Genomic DNA, 15000 nt, shown 5'->3' with positions numbered 1-15000 from the left:
CAAAACCGTGTTGGTCGTCGGAAATGCCGCGATACAGGCAGGGAGCGCACGCGATGATGATACGCTCGAGAATTTTGCCCAGGATAGGCAGCAGTGTGATGGGCCTGTAAGCCTTCGGATCTGTCAGCGGCTTGTCGTTTCCCTTCGGCAGGACTATCAATGCGCCTATCTTCCAGATATCCGGAAAGACTCCCTCAGAGATGCAGGCCGAGTACATCAGCAACATCTCGCCGGAGGAAGCCTTCCAGGCGTTCCTGATGATCCTACGGGTGATTCCATCCAGTCCGGGACTTGTGTTAGGCAGGTTCCTGATGATGAGTTCCACAGTGGCTCGACCGGGCGCATCCGAATCCCCACCGGGCGGTGGGAAAGCGGCGGCCACACGCACCTTTCGGTGGTACTCGTCGTCGGTAGCTGTAGCGTCGTCGGGGCATAGGGAGTAGAGAAGTTCGTGCATGGCGGTTCCAGTGTCGATGGCGTATCCCTCAACGAGCTTCCCTCCGTGAAGCACGTTCCTGGGGGGGCGCGTCCTGCCGGTCGCGGCGCGGTACGCGAGCCCCCAGGGGTCGTTGTTTCCCGTTTCGGCAACTTGTCTAAAGTGCGTGATTTCCGCTTCCTTCATGGCCCGCTTGTATTCGCGTCTGGCCTCCTGTAACGCTTCCCTCAGCACGTCGTCACCTTTAGAATTAATCCGTCGAGAGTTCTGCCAGGATCTACGCGTTCTGTTCACCGCGCGGCGAAGTCGATCCAGTTCAGGCGTCCACCATTCGTAGCCCCCGTACTCCCTATCCCTGCGATATCCTAGACATCCAGAGGCTGTTCGCGTGAGTATTTCGCTGTATTTGTTGGCGAGGTCGTTCGCTGCCAGTCTTGTGTCCAGCTTACCCATTCGGGCGCTCAGCGTGGATCGAAAGTAGGCCCAGTTTACCCCTCGTTCCCGGAAGGCGATCCGAACGTTCGGTTCCCGATCCGACTGTCTCGCTGTCCCGCTGCCGCACATCTGGTAAGTTATCAGCTGATGGTCGCTTACACTGGCACCTTCGTGCACCCGCCACTCCTTGATCGCGACTCCCCTAGTCGAGAGTGTCAAGTCCACATTGGAAGATCCGTTGGGTCCGCAGAACGTAGGTGGCTGGCCCTGCACGTTGTGAATGAGCAGGCCTCTGCTGAGTATGAAGCTCTCCATCTGGGTCTTCCTATGTTCGGTGTCTGGTCCTCTTCCCGAGTATTGACGTCGCTCACAGAACCAGAGTGGCGAGTGCGCGTTGCTATCCATTCCGATCAGTACCGGGTTTCCTGCTAGGCGGTCCATTACATAACTCAGGTGTTCAAGATGACGGACGATGTCGTGGCCGTACTGGAAGTACGCTGAGATAATGTAGATGCCGAGTCCGTGGTAATCAGCGTGCGCAACGGTGCAGTGTTCTGTGCTCAGGTTGTGCAGCAGCGTGAGAGCGATCCTGTCGTTCAACACCATGATCCTCGATTTCGGAGCAGATCCACACTGAAGCAGACCAGTCAAGCCGGAGTTAGCGTACTGTTCCTGTACGAGAACCAGGTCGAGGTTCATCTCTACAGCTATGACGGGCAATTCCGATGTGGCGACCTCCGATCCCTGGAGATTAAGCTGCCCTATTGACAAACCTAAACTTGTCCTATCCATACTGGGTCATGTTGACCGACTGCTGTTCGGCGTATATACGCGCCGGGCATGTCGAGGCATTTGTGGCGTGGCTGCTGGCCTCTTTGCGCTTGAAGCGCTTGCAGGTCGCACAGCACTCTGACGTGGACTGGCACTCGGTCTTTTTGTGGCCAGTATCGCCGCACCTGCCGCATACCATCTCCGGGGCACGGCAGAACTTTTCCGGGTGCCCGTATTGATGGCAACGGTTGCAGCAGGTGACGCGCAGATAGTCGCAGACATCGGCCTCGTCCCAGCCAATGTATACGCGCCCCAAGCCGATCAGCTTGTCGCGCAGGGGTGGAGAGCACTCCAGGACAACTGTAGTGCGCTCCCCCCGACGGCCCTTTTTAAAGGCAACACGGCAGTTCGCCTTCACCTTTTCCATAGGCCATTCTGGATCGTCCGCCAAGTTGGTGGTCTGTAGCTCCTCAAGCAGACCGTCCGACGAGGGATCGACCCTCAGGTTGCGTATAGCGACCAGAGGGCGACGACCGCGCGGCTCAGTCACCCGGAGGGTGGGAGGAGCCGCCGCCTTCAACTTCTCGGCCGCTGCAGGCGTAGCGGCTCTGACCGCAATGCCGGAATTCCCGATGCGTCGAACGCTCTGTACGGGAATCCCCATGCGGCCAGGCTGTATTGCCTTCTGCAGCTCAGCCTTGGTACCTTCGGATGTTTTGATTTCATCCGTATTGGGGTAGAAGAGGACAGCCTGCCCTTGGGTTGCCGGAATGTGCACCGGAGGCTCTCCCTGCGGACGCTTCAGCAGAGAAGCGTAAGTGACCGCAGGTCCAGGCGCTCCGGTGGGAGGAGAGGGGAGGGTGTGGGAACTAGCAGCATTTTGAAGTTCCAGCTGCGCGCACTTCAGCTTTGTGGCGGTGACCTGGTGCTCGGTCTCCGCCAGCCGAATTTCGATCGCCGCTACCGCCGCGAGCACGTTCTGCCCAGCTTGGCCGATGGCGTCCCTGTCACTGGCATTCAACTTGTATTTATTGTGAGATGCCATACTATTGGCGATCTCCAATATCCGCCGCAGCTCAGTGTGCACCTCGTCCAATAGCTGGACCTTGGACAGGCTAGCTAACCCCGACCCGGGTTCGGTGGATAATGCGGCAGCGGGAGCGGGAGCGGGAGCGGGAGCAGGGGCAGCAGGAATCATGGCTGGGGAGGGGGCAGCAGTGGAGGCAGGAGGGTGGCATGACGCAGGCGTCAGCGTGGATGTGCTGGCAGAGGGGATCGGGGAAGTGGCGGGTCCGGGAGATGCTGTTGCGGCCGGGGGAGGGGCGGACAAAATACCCGCCACGGGCGGGACACCCGCTTGGTGTGACGGGCCAGCACGGCGTTCGTCACACCGTCGCGTGGGCTCCTGCTCCTCCTCGGGCGAGGTAATTTGCCTCTTGCTGGCCCTCCCCCGGTATAAGCCGAACGTCGTGTCGACTATGGAAGCGATTGGTGAGCTGAACTCCTGAGGAGGAGTTCTCGCCAATGAGGCCCGGGGCGTAAACCCCGCTTCCCGGCCGATGGCCATCAGCTCTTCCAGCTCCAGAGACTTACGTCTCACGTCCGCCTCAAACATTTCGCGGAGGCGCTCCGTCTCATCGTCGTCCGCCATGCCTAGACCGGCCTAACACGTATACACGCAAGAAAGGGCAGTTCTTGTATTAAAATAAAAATAAGAAATAAAAATGGGGAAGAAATAAAACTGTATATGGCAACACTAGTGTTACCAACAACCGTCAGACGTCAAACGTCAAACGTCAAGCGTCAACGTCAACGTCAAGCGTCAAACGCCAAACGTCAAACGTCAAACGTCAAACGTCAAACGTCGCACGTCAAATGTCACACGTCAAAAGTCCCACTACAGACGGCAGCTGTCAAGCGTCGATGTCGCTTACAACTACCCGCAATGAATAAGTCACGCGCGAGCACGTGGCTCACGAAATGAAACACGTTAATTAATAACTAATTAATGTACTTACACTTAATTCACTTATCACAATCGGTCCCTGGGGACCTTATGCACGATAAAAACACAAAATCTGCACTAAAAAGCACGAAAAAACCACTTTTTTCGAATTTTTAAATGCAGAGCGACACAAACACGTCTGGCGTTAATCCATTCATGCGCGTCACTAGTAGATAGGGACAGCGGGAATCTCGTTAATCCATTCATGCGCGTCACTAATTAGATGACGAGGCATTTGGCTATTCCGCCGCCTGCCTTCGCCTCCCAACTTCGTGCTGAGCGTCTCATAACGAGATATTTGGGCCACGGGAGTGACCAGCTGTTCCCCACTCCCGTATCTAGAGACAAAGCCCAGGTGGCATTGCACAGGTTGGATGTTAGTTGCGGTACGCAGGTGGTTTGGCGGGGAATCTGTGTAGCAACGACCTGTTAACTGTCGTTCGAGTCCGGTACCACATAGGTCCTGTGTAAACCTATCTTGTTACCACAGGACCCCGGTCGCTCAGTCCGACGCTTCCGCCGCGACGGCGGTCATCTGGTTGAACCTGGTCCAGTTCATGTGCGAGCCTCTCAATACCATGCCAGGTATAGTCTCGAATACTGCCCTATTGAGCCCGAGGAGCTTCTGCATCTCGTTAAGGGACGCTCCACTCCACACACCTCGCCAAGAAATCGTGCAAGAAGTAGATCGGACGCTCTTCGTACAAGGCAGCTCTAGTTTTTCAGCGACCAACTGGACTAGCTCTTCGTGTTTCCCGTACTTGCGGCGCTTTTCACGGTGAGCATCGTCCAGCGGCCTCTGACCGGAGACAACCTGCGCGTCGACAATCACTCCCACACCATCTCTTGACGCGATAATGTCGGGCTTCCGACACCCTATAGAGGTCGTGAAGCGAGGTTCCAGTAACACCTTCCACCCTTTCCCGGTCATCGCCTCGGCGATAAACCTTGTGACGCAGTCGTGACGCTTGACGCGGCCGCCGTGCGTTCTGTGACACTGTTGGATGACGTGAGCCGTTGTCTCCCTGACCGTGCAACCGGCGCGGCAGCTCAACTCCGACTCACGACCATCCCTACGACCCCTCGAGGCCCTGACTCGGGAGGGAAGGGCGTTTATATGACAGTGCACGAACTGCACGTAGTCCCGGCCGCTGTACTCCATGCATCGCTCCCTGATCCACTTAGTGGAGGCCGGATTCCGAGACGACTCACGAAGTTCGTGGCCGTCCGTCGACGCGTGAAGCATCTCACGCCAATACTGCGACACAGATGTTAAATTGGACACCGGGTGGTCCCTGGTGAACTTTCGGACTTGCTTCCGGGCCCAGCTCAGCTTTTTCCGAATTCTTTCGGACTTCGCGGCGGCCTTCGCAGCAGCCCATCGCGACGAGGCAAGGCCCCCGTATCTCCGTAAAATGAGTTCCGGGGTGACCGCCTGCAGCGACGGGATCGCTAGGCCACCGTCCTTAGCTTCCGCATGGAAGTACCCCTTCGGCACGTCAATCGGCAGCCTCAGCCACTTCCTCACAGCGCCCCGGACTTCGATGTCGAGCATTCTGAGTCTGTCGTCCGAGATCCTTCCGAGCACGAGGCCATGGATGAACCTCGGAATCAGATGACCCCTCACTATCTCGAGCCGTTGTTGTGGCTTTAGGGGCGCCCTGGTGATGTTGTCCAAGGCCTTACGCACCTGTAGCTCGAGCATCGCCGTTCCGGCTGATTCGAAATCGACACCTAGATAGCGCCATCGTTCCACGCTCGTCACCTGCCTCAACTTTGACCTACCCACCGTGAACATCCGATTGGTTGGGTAGTGGTGCTTTTTGCGCTTCCCATCCGGCACCATCGACAAAACGGAAGACTTACTGGTATTCACCCTTAGCCCCATCATCTCCCCGACCTCAACAACACAGTCGATGGATTCCTGCATCCCGACCTTCGATCCCGCAACGAGGATTAGGTCGTCGGCGTAGGCCAGTGCCGCGACTTTTTCGCCTTCCAGCCCGTAGCCGACGCCCTTCGGCAGCGACGCAAGAATTAGGTCCATCGCCATGTTGAAAAGTACCGGCGATAGGGGATCTCCTTGACGCACCCCTCGACCCACTTTCACAGGACGGCTGTTCTTTCCATTAACGGCTAAGGTGGTATGCGCCGTTTCGTACATGTGAGCCAGATAACTGAGGAAACCCTCGGGCAGGCCCCTGGCCTTCAGCAATTCTAGCAGTGCCCCGTGCGACACTGTGTCGAACGCCTTGGCAAAGTCGAGGACCGCCACATGGCATTCCCTCAGCTTCTTCCTGCTATCCCCCAGCACCGCGTCCAGCACGGCAGTGTTCTCCAGCGCTCCATCGGCACTCACAAAGCCGCGCTGACGCGCGTCCAGGGGGCAACAGCGCAGCAGCCTCTTGGCCAGTATGCCGTGCATGTGCCTGAGCAGTACCGACGCAACCGAGATTGGCCGATAGTCGCCCGGGCCGGCAGGGATGTCATTTTTCGGCACAAAGATGGTCCTGCACTGCCGCAGCGGATCTGGAATAGCGCCTTTGGCTAACCAGTCAGAGAATATTTCCGCTTTCAATGGAGCGGGAACTGCACGCCATTCCTCCGAACGTATTCCGTCCGGCCCTGGCGCTGTCCGAGAGTCGACACAGGACGCCTTCACCTCCTCGACCGTGATCGGCGCCCATAGCCCGGAATAGTCGGCCACTTCCCCCCGCGTCAGAGCATCGAGCGCTTTCCGCGTTGGTCCCGGGGCGGTCGACACCTCCTCGAGAACCGGTCGCCAATAGGTCTCCAGATCCTCGAGGGTGTGCCTTACGACCCGGGTGTGGCCGTCTATCACTTCGGCTGCTGCACGACTCGGACACTTCCGAAACAGTTCCTGCATCCGTGCGTACTCCATTCGCCTTCTTTTGCGGTTCGAAATCGAAACCGGCGCGATGTCGTCGACAGTTCGAGATGTACGGCGGGACCGCTTTGCGGCCTTGGCCCCACGTCCCTGGCATCGCTTACGCCTCTCCGCTCTCAGGAGCAGGGATTCGAGGGCTTGCGCTGCTTCCGGGCTCAGTGAGGCTTCGACTGCTTCTGCTGGTTTGTCTACGACAGGTGAGACTTCAGTGCTGACGTCCGGCGGTCCCAGGGGCCGCGTTTCCGGGGGCTGTTCCGCTATCGAACCCCTACTCGCTGGGCCAGACGACGAGAGCGCTATCTCCTCCAGGCAGGCTTTCACCAGCCCTTTGTACTTCACACTCCGCCGCTGTCCCTTAATCGCCTCCAACGTCCTCTGGAGTTGGGGCAATTTGGCGAGCAGGTCTACGTTCGAACACTTCCCAGTATCCACCGTAAACTGCGCCTCGGTCCTCGCCATGAGCGACAGCTCCTCCTCACACCACCTGCGCTTTACCTGCAGTGGAGCGGCCTCCGCATTGGCTTCGACGGGGTGGGCTCTACGCTTGTGAACACCGAGCCCCGTCTTGGTAGTAAATGTACGCCCACAAACTGGGCAGGTCCAACCAGGCGCCCGCCCAACACTCCCGCCGGAAGTGCCGGGTCGAGCCACCGGGGAGGGATTGACCGTGCTCCCCGACTCCTGTGGGAGGTCGGGGCGGTCCAAATTCTCTGTATTTGGATTCATTGCAACGGTAAGATTCCCATATGTGGCCGGGCCGCAAACCCAACCACTGGGCTCGCCCACGGTTTTCGCTAGGTCCCAACCGAAGAAAAACCGCTAGACTTGATGGACTCCAAGCAAGCTCGAAGACCACCCATCGGGACTACTACGGTATCTCAACCGTAGCCAACCTGGATTACACCCCCAAGCTCGAAGGGTGTCGCACCACTCCGCAGAGAACCCAGGGACTAGCCTGGCTACGTGCTCCGTCACCCCCATGCGTTGTCGTAAAACGCTCGCCCTGGCGATGGCGGAGCATGCAGCGGAAAGTGCACTTGCCTCGTCCGATAGCAGGGAAAGTGACGCCAACGAGGCTTGCAGCTCCGCATCGGCTACCTCCGGGCTGCATAATTTAGGCGTCGGTCCCCCCCCCCCCCATTGGCTTTCGCAGCGGCGCCACGTGCAGGCTGTGGGTAGGAGTTGGGCGTCACGGCCCATGACAGGCCGCTCTTCCCCATTGCCGGGTGAGTCGTGTTTCTCCGCTTCCCCGCAGCTAGCCGGCAGGCTGGGAAATCGCGTTCATCGAATAATACGACCCGCCCGTGAGTATCTACACCCTCACCTCCCCGTTAGGGGTGTGAGCCATCGTACCGAGTACATGCCATGGTTACGGTCCAGAGTGCACCGAAGTACATACACAACCGCCGCCATAGCCCATAGGTCGTGTATTGACCAGATGGAGGCCACGTAGAAGAGAGTCATAGTTACTCCCGCCGTTTACCCGCGCTTGCTTGAATTTCTTCACGTTGACATTCAGAGCACTGGGCAGAAATCACATTGCGTCAACACCCGCGAGGGCCATCGCAATGCTTTGTTTTAATTAGACAGTCGGATTCCCCTTGTCCGTGCCAGTTCTGAGCTGACCGTTGAACGGCGGTCGTACAGAACCGCGCCGATCGCGCACGAGACGAAACCGACGCGGCCTTACGGCTAGGAAGATCCGCGGAAGGCCGGAACGCGGGTCCGGATTCCGCCCGAACGCCCCCCGAGAGAGACGAACGAGCATCGACCAGGCCCGGCACCGGCCGCATCCGCTTCCCGTCCAAACCCGACACGCCCCGGTCCTCAGAGCCAATCCTTATTCCGAAGTTACGGATCCAATTTGCCGACTTCCCTTACCTACATTATTCTATCGACTAGAGGCTCTTCACCTTGGAGACCTGCTGCGGATATGGGTACGAACCGGCGCGACATCTCCACGTACATCCCTCACCTGAATTTTCAAGGTCCGCAGAGAGTATCCGGACACCGCCGCAAATGCGGTGCTCTTCGCGTTCCGAACCATATCTCCCTTCTATAGGATTCCATGGAACTCGAACGCTCAGGCAGAAAAGAAAACTCTTCCCGGACCCCTCGGCGGCGTCTTCAGGCCACTTTGGGTTACCCCGTCGAACACTCGCTTTGAAACGAGGGAACGATTATTGAAACGGTTCCGCTGCCGGGTTCCGGAATAGGAACCGGATTCCCTTTCGCTCAAAGGGCGTTATTCGGTTTATATATAATATAATATAAAAGAAAACACGCCACATCGACATAAGATCTCTCCTTGAGCTTAGGATCGACTGACTCGCGAGCAACTACTGTTCACGCGAAACCCTTCTCCACGTCAGTCCTCCAGGGCCTCGCTGGAGTATTTGCTACTACCACCAAGATCTGCACCGACGGAGGCTCCAAGCGGGCTCACGCCCAGACCCTTCTGCGCACTCCGCCGCGCACGTCCTACTCGTTACGGCATAATGACGCAAAACGTACAACGTCGCACGTGCCCGTAACGGTAGTGTATAGGCAAAACGCTTCAGCGCCATCCATTTTCAGGGCTGGTTGCTTCGGCAGGTGAGTCGTTGCACACTCCTTAGCGGATTCCGACTTCCATGGCCACCGTCCTGCTGTCATGAGCGACCAACGCCTTTCATGGTGTCCCATGAGCGTTTTTTAGGCGCCTTAACACTACGTTTGGTTCATCCCACAGCGCCAGTTCTGCTTACCAAAATTGGCCCACTTGGCACCGTCATCAGATCTCCGGCTTCATCGTTCGAGTAAGCCGGAGTTCTCACCCATTTAAAGTTTGAGAATAGGTTGAGGTCGTTTCGGCCCCAATGCCTCTAATCATTCGCTTTACCGGATGGGACTGTTAATAATCGACGCCAGCTATCCTGAGGGAAACTTCGGACGGAACCAGCTACTAGATGGTTCGATTAGTCTTTCGCCCCTATACCCAGTTCCGACGATCGATTTGCACGTCAGAATCGCTACGGTCCTCCATCAGGGTTTCCCCTGACTTCGACCTGACCAGGCATAGTTCACCATCTTTCGGGTCCCAGCATCTGTGCTCAGAGCGCGCCTACATTCACGGATTGGAAACGAGACGCCTCGGGAGTGCGAGAGATCGATCGAGACCGACGCTCCATCCTCCCTGAGCGCGCGGTTTAGCGCGCGCCTTCACTTTCGTTACGCCTTTCAGTTTTACGTTGAATAATCTCAATGACTCGCACACATGCTAGACTCCTTGGTCCGTGTTTCAAGACGGGTCCTGCGAGTGCCCGAAAATGAATCATCGCAGACGGATACGCGCACGGTCCGAGACAGCACGGCTGCGACGACAGCAGCGCCGCGTCAACGTCCGCACTCGGGCAGGACGTCGACATTGTACGGCGTTCGCTTGCGTCGGGCCGGACGCGCGCGAGGCGCGTGCGCGATTCGTATAAAAGTACGACTTTGTACTACCGTCCGACGGCCGATCGGCCACCGTCACGGTCCAATAGCGGTGCGTTAACACGACGACTGGACTCCCGAACGGCGCTTAGACCGACATCGAACGGGTCGCGATGTATTACTTAGAGAGAAGTGCACGCCGTCGACGGACGTCGACGGACGCGACCCGTGCCGCACGACGCACCCGCGAGGGGAGGCGTTCGACATCGAGGCGCGCGCCCGTACGCCGCCGATTGACGATGAATCTCTCCGTTCGTTCATTCGAGTTTCGCAGGTTTACCCCTGAACGGTTTCACGTACTCTTGAACTCTCTCTTCAAAGTTCTTTTCAACTTTCCCTCACGGTACTTGTTCGCTATCGGTCTCGCGGTAATATTTAGCCTTAGATGGAGTTTACCACCCACTTAGGGCTGCACTCTCAAGCAACCCGACTCTGAGGAGTGTACCTCTCGCCGTCTCGCTCCGTCGCTACGGGCCTGGCACCCTCTACGGGAAAACGGCCCCGTTCAAGACGAACTTGGACAGGAGTGGCGACGACGAGAAAGCGATACCTCCCGAACACCACATCTCCCGCGATCGTTACAACCGCGGGATTCAGTGCTGGGCTATTTCCTGTTCGCTCGCCGCTACTAAGGAAATCCTGGTTAGTTTCTTTTCCTCCGCTTACTAATATGCTTAAATTCGGCGGGTGATCCTCCCTGATCTGAGGCCAACGATAAAAAAAACGAGGCAGACGCGATATCCGTCGACGCGACGGCGCCGAAGGTACGCCGAGAGACGGGGGTCTCGTTAGAGTCCCGTCTTCGACGTCGGCGTCGGCGTCGACGCGCTCTTCGGACGTCGAGTCCGCCTACCGCGACGACTACGCGACGGCATACGCGTACGCGCGTCGTCGTTCGTGCGAACGATACTCGGATGATTCGCGTGCGTATAACGTACAGGACGCGCGCGATAGAACGACGATCCGTGTCTCTCGGACTGCGCGACGTCGCCGCATCGCTCTCCGTTTACCCCGTCGACATAGAAGCGCGCATATGTATAGTCGTTAGTTTGTTTTCTAAGACTATACGCGCGCGACGTCACCGAAAGGACGGAGAGACGCGGGACGTCGTCGTCTTCGAGACGAGAACGTCGAGCTGCGCGTACGTACGCGAGATACGGGTACAGGTCGAAACCTGTACCGCTGTCTCTCGCATCGACGTAAACGCAATATACGCGCGCGCACACACGGCACATATACGCATATACGCTTATTCGCTCCGTATCGAACGTTAACAATATTTAAACGGACCGAAGTCTCTGATTGAGACATACGGAGACCGTCATATGTACGATCGTAATAAACGAATTTATATACGAACGTACAGTGTGATATATGTATTTATGCAGCCGGCCCTCAGACAGGAGTGGTCCTGGATGTTTCTCCACGGACCGCAATGTGCGTTCGAAATGTCGATGTTCAAATGTGTCCTGCAGTTCACACTATGACGCGCAGTTAACTGCGTTCTTCATCGACCCGCGAGCCAAGTGATCCACCGTCCAGGGTAATGGTTTCGTTGTAGATCGAAATCTACATCGTATTAATTGAATAAGATTCGTTAAGAGTCTTATAAAAATAAAAAAAAAAAAAATAAATAAATAAAATGTACGGTCGGTCACCGCGAAACGGTGCGCGCGACTTTTATATTTTGTTTTTTTGTTCAACGTCGTTTTTTTTCCGTCGTTGAACAGAATGTCTATTAGCGTCACTACGCGTATATCGCAGAAACTTCACGCTCGAGGGCGATACGTCTCGCAATACGGCAGTTTCGTTAATGATCCTTCCGCAGGTTCCCCTACGGAAACCTTGTTACGACTTTTACTTCCTCTAAATGATCAAGTTTGGTCAACTTCCCAGCAACGCCGACGGCCGTGAAGCCACCGCGTGTCGGTCCGAAGACCTCACTAAATCATTCAATCGGTAGTAGCGACGGGCGGTGTGTACAAAGGGCAGGGACGTAATCAACGCGAGCTTATGACTCGCGCTTACTAGGAATTCCTCGTTTATGGGGGATAATTGCAAACCCCAATCCCCAGCACGAAGGAGTTTCAACGGGTTGCCCGGGCCTCTAGGCCAGGGAGAACATGCTGATTCCTTCAGTGTAGCGCGCGTGCGGCCCAGGACATCTAAGGGCATCACAGACCTGTTATTGCTCAATCTCGTGCGGCTCGAAGCCGCCGGTCCCTCTAAGAAGAATTTTAATACGCCGCCAGTGAGTTGTCCGACCGAAATCGGACACACCTAAATGACGACGCCTATTTAGCAGGCTAGAGTCTCGTTCGTTACCGGAATTAACCAGACAAATCGCTCCACCAACTAAGAACGGCCATGCACCACCACCCACCGAATCAAGAAAGAGCTGTTAATCTGTCAATCCTTCCGGTGTCCGGGCCTGGTGAGATTTCCCGTGTTGAGTCAAATTAAGCCGCAGGCTCCACTCCTGGTGGTGCCCTTCCGTCAATTCCTTTAAGTTTCAGCTTTGCAACCATACTCCCCCCGGAGTCCAAAATCTTTGGTTTCCCGGAAGCTGCCCGCCGAGCCATTGTAGTAACGTCGGCGGATCGCTAGATGACATATTTACGGTTAGAACTAGGGCGGTATCTAATCGCCTTCGAACCTCTAACTTTCGTTCTTGATTGATGAAAACACCTTTGGCAAATGCTTTCGCTGATGTTCGTCTTGCGACGATCCAAGAATTTCACCTCTAACGTCGCAATACGAATGCCCCCAGTTATCCCTATTAATCATTACCTCGGAGTTCTGAAAACCAACAAAATAGAACCGAGATCATATTCTATTATTCCATGCACGAAATATTCAAGCGGCATTTTGAGCCCGCTTTGAGCACTCTAATTTGTTCAAAGTAAAATTGTCGGCCCACCTCGACACTCACCGAAGAGCACCGCGATAGGATTTTGATATTGAACCGGCGTTTTACCGCCGGCTCACCGACGATATGCTCCGCAGACGTGTCGGTATCACCGCGGATGCGGTGCACCGGCAGCGCGGCGCACAAATGCAACTACGAGCTTTTTAACCGCAACAATTTTAGTATACGCTATTGGAGCTGGAATTACCGCGGCTGCTGGCACCAGACTTGCCCTCCAATTGTTCCTCGTTAAAGTATTTAAAGTGTACTCATTCCGATTACGAGGCCTCGAAAGAGTCCCGTATCGTTATTTTTCGTCACTACCTCCCCGTGCCGGGAGTGGGTAATTTGCGCGCCTGCTGCCTTCCTTGGATGTGGTAGCCGTTTCTCAGGCTCCCTCTCCGGAATCGAACCCTGATTCCCCGTTACCCGTGACAACCATGGTAGTCGCAGAAACTACCATCGAAAGTTGATAAGGCAGACATTTGAAAGATGCGTCGCCGGTACTGGACCATGCGATCGGCAAAAGTTATCCAGATTCATCAAAATTAACGACTTCGGACGAGACGCCCTCCGTCGATTGGTTTTGATCTAATAAAAGCACTCATCCCATCACTGGTCAGAGTTCTGATTGCATGTATTAGCTCTAGAATTACCACAGTTATCCAAGTAACTGAGTAAGATCTAAGGAACCAAAACTGATATATTGAGCCATTCGCGGTATCGCCTTAATACGGCTTGCACTGAGACATGCATGGCTTAATCTTTGAGACAAGCATATAACTACTGGCAGGATCAACCAGGGAGCTAACACACGATTGTCGAATGAAAATCAATTCATCGAACGTATCGCACGTAACTCTCGACGAAGCGCCTCGCGACGTAGCGAAGCGCCTCGCGAGACGTCACACCGTAGAGACGATCGCGTTAGACGCGTATCTCGCAAACGGTTGACTGGCATAAAATGAAAGCGTGTCCAAACGTTATACAAGTTTCCGTCTCGCCGACGCGTGATACGTTCGGCGGGACGACGACATGTGAAACGAGGACGACGACGACGACGACGCAGCGGTCGCTCGGTTCGAATGTTCGCTACGAGATCTTATTCTCTGCTCAGTTAAATGAGAGATACACGATCGCACACTGAGTGTACGTAATATATTCTGACGACGAAATTGATTCGTCAAAACAAGCGGACCGTCGCCCGGTGTCAGAGTGATCGTACCAGATCGTCTTTTTGTGTAAATTTTTCATCGGTGACGAAAATCTTTAAGAGTTCCATGAACGATCGATTAAGTCGACGATTGACGACATTAAAACGGCCAAAACACTGAATCTCTCAAAACGACCAATCGTATTCGTACGCGGATTTCGGATTTGACTCCGGAATGAGCGACGTCTACGTGGTACGTAGAGATCTTACGTGTGTCCGTCGATCGGCACAGTTTTCGAAGCACGTATAAAGTTCATTATACGTGTACGTGGCGTTGACGAATCGAGTCGTCGGACGCTCCTCAAAGGAAGTTCTCTACCGTTTCTAGTTTCGGTAGAGTTTCGAGAGACGCGCCACCCGACCGGACCGTCACCACACGGACATGCGCCGCGACGAAATTGACGTTCAGTTCGATCCTCCGTCGCTCGAATGAGTTTGTTTGTTTGTATCTATGTATCTCTATGCATCTATGCATCTATGCATCTATGCATCTATGCATCTATGCACTTATCTATGTATCATCTATGTATCGTCTATGTACGTATGTGTGTATGTATGTATGTATGTATGTATGTATGTATGTATGTATGTATGTATGTATGTATGTATGTATGTACGTATGTATATTTACCTTCTTTTAATATCGTAATGTTTTTTAACTACATGCCGATTCCTTATCAACTGTTTGCACACTTCCCTACCGCTTCACTATTTTTTCTACGCCTAGTTGCCAGCCATTAGTATGCCCGATAGTCGTCTGGAAGAAATCGCTCGCTCTTAGCGATAAGACCGCCGAGACCTTTGTACATCTTTATTTCCATGCATCGCTTTGTGTATTTATTTTTATTAT

General features: G+C 55.0%; 2 non-coding genes across 2 annotated transcripts; both read right to left on the bottom strand.

Moving 5' to 3' along the window:
• Positions 1-11418: 11418 nt before the first annotated feature.
• Positions 11419-11575, bottom strand: LOC123666316. The gene has a single exon (XR_006745213.1). It is a non-coding gene; the product is annotated as a 5.8S ribosomal RNA (ribosomal RNA).
• A 265-nt stretch (positions 11576-11840) lies between these two features.
• On the bottom strand, positions 11841-13743 carry LOC123666336. The gene has a single exon (XR_006745231.1). It is a non-coding gene; the product is annotated as a small subunit ribosomal RNA (ribosomal RNA).
• Between the last annotated feature and the right edge of the window lie 1257 nt (positions 13744-15000).

Source organism: Melitaea cinxia, chromosome 25, assembly GCF_905220565.1.
Source record: "Melitaea cinxia chromosome 25, ilMelCinx1.1, whole genome shotgun sequence".
Lineage (NCBI taxonomy): Eukaryota > Metazoa > Arthropoda > Insecta > Lepidoptera > Nymphalidae > Melitaea > Melitaea cinxia.
The sequence above is the reverse complement of the archived record's forward strand: the minus strand, read 5'-3'. Positions and strand labels throughout refer to the sequence as shown.